This window comes from Apis dorsata, unplaced genomic scaffold (genome assembly GCF_000469605.1).
Source record: "Apis dorsata unplaced genomic scaffold, Apis dorsata 1.3 scaffold_667, whole genome shotgun sequence".
NCBI classification, from domain to species: domain Eukaryota; kingdom Metazoa; phylum Arthropoda; class Insecta; order Hymenoptera; family Apidae; genus Apis; species Apis dorsata.
Genome location: NW_006263852.1, coordinates 440,442 through 446,447, shown reverse-complemented (window position 1 = coordinate 446,447; position 6,006 = coordinate 440,442). Strand labels below are relative to the sequence as shown.

General features: G+C 34.8%; 1 protein-coding gene across 1 annotated transcript in view; it reads right to left on the bottom strand.

The window, feature by feature from the left end:
* LOC102675109 (DNA-binding protein D-ETS-4) overlaps window positions 1-6,006 on the bottom strand; it is a 66,800-nt gene that overhangs the window by 55,117 nt on the left and 5,677 nt on the right. The gene's annotated exons all lie outside the window — the stretch shown is intronic.

The following is a 6,006-nucleotide window of genomic DNA, read 5'->3' as shown; positions in this document are numbered from 1 at the left end:
TCACGTACGACACAACGCGTAAAGGGACTCGTTTTGCGACCCTGGGTGGGGCGGGGGAAAGAGGGAGGGGGAGGAGATTGCGAGAAAAACGAGGCAACATCTACTCCTTCTGGGAGAATGTATCTCGATCCGTTAACCTTATGGCTCTTGGACCATCATTTTCACCACTGTCCTTTCTTTTGTCGATAAAAAATAAAAGTTCTTGAGGAAAACGTGTGCGATTGTTATAGTTTTCTTTGAGATTTTTGGAAATTTGAATCGGAAGTTCTACTTTTTTACTGGGACAGAGTGAGTATCGATGATGAGCTTCTCGATCTATCGATCCTATTGCAATTTTGTGAAAAATATATGTTGTAATTTTGAGAGAGAAATTTCTTTGGGTTAATATATATATTTCGATCTTTGAGATATTCGAATTTTGAAGTAAAATTTCTTCTGGGATACGATAATTATCGAGGATCTATTAATTCTATAATCGTTAATTGGATTACTTTTTCATACTATTATGTATTCTTTATGTTGAAAAGTTTCCTACAGTCGAAAAGTCGATCTATTTCATAACCTTGTGAATATATAAATTATGGATACATTGTGCGTTTTTCAATTATTAGATTACTTGTTTGATTCTATCCTTTATCCTGATTAAAACGTAATATTTTAATAAATAACAGTGTAAGAAGAAATTCACAAGAAATTCATGATAGCTGCAGCGGTGTAGAGTAATTGATTCCTCGAAGGCGTTGCACCAGCATTAATTCCACGGCGAAGGACACCCTCGAAAGGCAATCTCTTACATTTTGTTTTGCGAGCAAGTGTCGTATTGACAGTTTGCGGTTTGTCGCACAGAGATGTGATATAAATATCATATGTGAAATTACAGAGATATGTGGTATGTTCGTACATCGTCGAAGATGCTGGTCTTTCTTTCTTTTTTTTTTTAACAATCTTTAAAGTTAATGTTAAAATATAATAACGATGTATACGTGTTGAGAATAAGAAGAAAATAAACAGACATAAGATAAATTGAAATTTTGAGTAATGGAATTTCAATCATTGTAATTATGTGTAATTATAGCAATTATTATAATCATTGTAAGCTTGAATATTTATTCAAGAAATTAAAATTGAAGGAATTCTGGTTAATCCTTTCTCGACGAGTATTTCGAACTTGACAAGTTACCTATTAAAAATCAATTTCTCGGCCAAAGATAAAAAAAAGGAAAAAATCACGAATATCTCGAATACTCGTTAAGAACATAACACGAATATTATTTCAATCATAATGCATTTTGCTTATGTCTGTGCTAGTTTATTATTCGAAAAATATCAAACAACTGATACAGAATGCAACATCTTTGACAATTTTTCAACTACCTTGAAAAGAAAAAGATTATCAATATTAAAAATCTAAACGAGTGGAACTTTATTTTTATCTAATCACCAATCAAATTTAAAATCTAAATCTTCCTCCCTTTGCATTTTCCTCTCTTTCCGATCAATACTTAATACAATATCGTCCATGTGAATTTTAATTTCATTTCCAAAAAAGATCAAATTCGAGAACTTTTAAATTTCTTAAGCCAATTAAATACATTCGAGAATAAAACTCTCTCGAATTACTCTTTTGAATATTATTGAACATATCATCAAAAGAAGTATCCATTTACGAAAAAATACTCTCTCTCTCTCTCGATAATAAACAGCTCTCTGCTCTCTTTTTCTTTTCTTTTCTTCCCTCTCCCCCTTCAATTCGATCACTTTCTCAACGCAGCGAATTCAAAGAAATATCAAGGGGCGATCGACCTTTGAAAACTCGCCTTTCGAAAATCGGCGCTCTCTAGCCTCGACCTCGCTCGATTTATCTCCGATCCGCCGTGTAAAAAGTTCCTGTACACGCGCGCACGCGCGTGTGTGTGTGTATCGATCATTACCACGATTTGCGTCAATGCTGACCACCCACGTGCACGCACCGAACGCTGATTAATGCTCCCGATTTCGGGCTCGAGATCGTTGCTAGATCGTTGTAGATCGCGACACGCGAGCCGGCGTCACTTTTGCTACACGTACCGCTCGATCGTAACGGTTGTGCAAGGCCTTGCCGCGAACACTTAACAATCCTAGCCGCGAAACGGCCTTTCTATTGGTATTTACGGATAATTGTCCATTGATATTGGTCGGTGGACAGATGGAAACGGGTGTTAATCGGCTCGATTTTTGTGAGAGACTCGCGTGGAAGTTGGCACGAGTAAAGTATGTTGGTCTGTGAATACAAACCGAATTTTTCGTTCGTTTGAAAATGAAAAAAAACGATGGAAAGACGAAAATAAAGAAATAAATAATAGAGTTGGGCATTAATCGATTGAAAAATTAATTTTTAAAATGTTTGAATAAAAATTTGTTCCTAGCTATTATAGTTGATTTTTTATTTTTCACGTAAATCTTGGTCGTTTGATACTACAATTATTTGCGATTATTATTATTATGTTTTTGAAGAATAATAATTATCGAAGTAACTTTATTCGTAATTGTTCGACTATTAAATTTTGCCCATCACTGTCGGATAATTGATTAAATTATCAATTACACGATGAGAAAAATAAAAATTGGATAATTTTCGAATACGAATGTTTCATATATGATGATAATAAAAAAATGGTAATATCGCGTTTAATTCTTTTAAAACATTTTGAATTGTTGTGTGGTAAGTCTCATGCTAAGAGATAACGAAGAAACTTCGATAGATTTCTTTAATTGAAATTTAAAATTTATGTTGAGATAATATCGAATTTCCTTCTGCAAACATTAATGATATTTCTTCGTGTAATAAAAGTTTTATTTTTAACGAGTTTTATACGTTATATGATAACCTAGCAGCGTAAAACGTTCACCTCGCTCGAGCGGGACAGATATTGGTCCAAAAATGGAAGCATAATATTCAGATTTCTGAAGATATAATCGGATCGAATAAAAATATTTAGTAAAAACAAAATTTTACGATATTTAATTTCAAAAAGTGAGCGCAAAATCGCGAGTAATTTAAAAGTTATAAATAATTACTTGAAAATGAGGGAGATAATTGATAAATAAATAAAAGATATTTTCTAATTAAATCTGACTTTTGATAATAAAAGTTCAAAAAGTACTGGCAGTACTAAATCTCACCTGACCACTTTTCAGACCTTGTTCAGACTCAAATGACCTTTCTATCGGAGTCTAGAGGTGCCATTGATCTTCGGTGTGGTTAATACCACAAACTCGGGCAGCATTCGATTGCATTTATTAATACTAAATGTAAATCGATATGATTTTCTGTTTTCTTTTACTATTAATTCGATGGTCAACGAATTTGCAAAAAGTATTCAATTACTTAGTAAACTAAAATATAAATCTGTTAATATTCATATATAATAAAAGCCCTTCCCCCTCCCCCTCAAAAAAACTAAACTAACTCCTTTCAAATTACCTTCGAATTATTCAACTTATACTCCAAATTATACACGTATTTCTTCAAAATTATTTTTAACGTTCACGAAAAATAAAATAACTCTCGAGATAATTAATTCTCGCAATAATCTCACTATTCAATGTCCCAACAAAATCCCTTCCAGTATTTTGTTCAAGACTGTACCAATGTAAAAATATATCGATACACATCGAGGAATCGTATATATATAGGATGGACGACGAAAAATCGACAAATCTCACGTGTATGTAAATCGGCATTGTTCGTGCTGTTGTTGCAATGATCGCTGTATTGTGCCGTATGCGTGGAACCCGAATTGAAAAGTTGGCTACGCGGAGAACAAAAGGGGGTAGACACCTGAGTAACGCGGTGCACTTAAACATTTTTTCGCTTGGAATAATACCGGCGAATTCTTCGGATCCGCTTCGAAGCGGCGCAAAGGACAGAGGGGTGAAGAACAGGCGAAAGGGCGAAAGGGGACAGAGAACTGGATGCGGTTCCAGGAAAGTCGAGAAGGTCGCCTCTTTCTCAGTTACCAGAAACGAATGAAACGAACGAATCTCCGGATTACCATTTTTTGCGATATAAAAGTATCTCTATCCTTGACGATATTTGAAGATAACACACCTTAATTTTTCCCAAATATGTACATATTCTAATTTTAACTTTAACTTAACTTAATCCAATTTCCTCAAATTAATATTCGATTATTATCGCGGATCGAAGGAAAGCATTAACGTTGATCGAAAGATATTAGATTTAGAATCGTAGAGATTCGAGAAATCATAAGAATTCCGATCTCATTTTGGTGTATCCAAAATTTTCCCATTCAATCTTATCGATCGTCGATAAGATTACTTTTTCGAGGATCAACCGATTCGTAGTTACCGATTTAGATGACTCGATGGATCGAACATTTCGTAACCCGCGCCTATCGCTTTCCCTCCGTAACCTCTCGTCCACTCACGATCGAAATCTTTCGAATCGCCTCTCGAATTCGGTCACGCTCAGCTACTCGTGCAACTCGTTCAAGGACTCTTGTTATATCGTTTATCAATACCAGCCCAAGAGACACCTCTATTAATAAATACCGCGATTTTCTCGACAACGGTACTCCTCAATCACGATCGTAATTACAATCTCCCGAGTCCATATAGTTATATAACAACAACAACGTGCCTAAAGGTTTCACCAGCGGTGCGGTGTTTTCCGCCGCCCCGATCGACGAGACGCCGATCAGAGAAAAGAAGAGAAGGGAATATGGATAATGCGATCCTTATTTGCGGATCGTTGACGCGGCGAGAGAAATAAAATTGGCGAGAGAAATAAAATTGGCGAGAAAAAGGTGGAGAATCGGGGAAAAGTCGCGGTGTTGAAACGAGTCTGGTGCAATTACTACGAAGCTGCTATCCTCGGACCAGGAACGATCGGCCAACCACGCCCTCGCTAATGCGAGACAGGATTTTGAATTGCCTCGGCAAGGACATCAACTATATATACAACGCCCCGACACAAAGAAATTTTTTAATTACACTCTATTTACGTGGTCGGCCACGAGAGAGCATACGTGACTGTTTGAACGTCTCTGATCGTCCTGTATCCTGATAAATACTTGCAGTGACGCAATGCAATGATGAATTATTTGTTATTAGAGTGTCCTTTTTTTGAAGAATTAGATTATTCGATTCCTAATTCCGCGATACGAAAGAGGTTTAAGGATTTTTTTTTGGAAAAGATTGAAAAGATCGAATTTAATTATTCAATGACGTAATTCGAAAAGATTGATAATTTTTGGAAATTGGAAACCAATGTTTTTGAATATTATTTTATTAATTCGAGAAACTAAAGTATTAATATTAGTATTTCAAAGAAGAAAAAAGAAAAAGATGTAATGAAATACAAATATTTTTCTAATGAATTCCGAAAAACTACTTCTTAATATATTCTCGAAATCGTGTTGATTTTGTAACGAAAATATCTACATATAAATATTTTCGATTGGAATTATACAGGAAGAATCGAATATAATGAATCATTACTTCTTAAGAATCTCAAAAAATTACTCCTTTCACATATTCTTATTAAATTAGACCGATTTCGTAACAATAACAACTTATACACAAGGAATTTCGACGCGTGTTGCACGTAGGAAGAATTGGTACGATGAATCATTGCTTCTATGATGAAATAAACTTTCTTTTACTATACTTTGTATCACATGACAAATGAGTATGATCCATCGTGCTACGTGGACCAGGAAAATGTTCGATCAAAACATTTTAGCACGCTTTCAACTTGTCGCTTTTATAATTTTTGTTACGAGGATATCAAGGGTGAGGAAAATACAATCACTTTTCAAATTTAGATTCCGACATGTAAATACAGAGTTTGAATAAAAGTTGATATCGAACGAAGGCCGAATGAATCAGGGAAGCATTTAAACTCTTGAAAAATTATGAACAAGACACGCGTATGTATTATATTGCCGGTTTATGACTAACTTTACGAGCACAATGAGATATAATCATCATTATTATATAGCT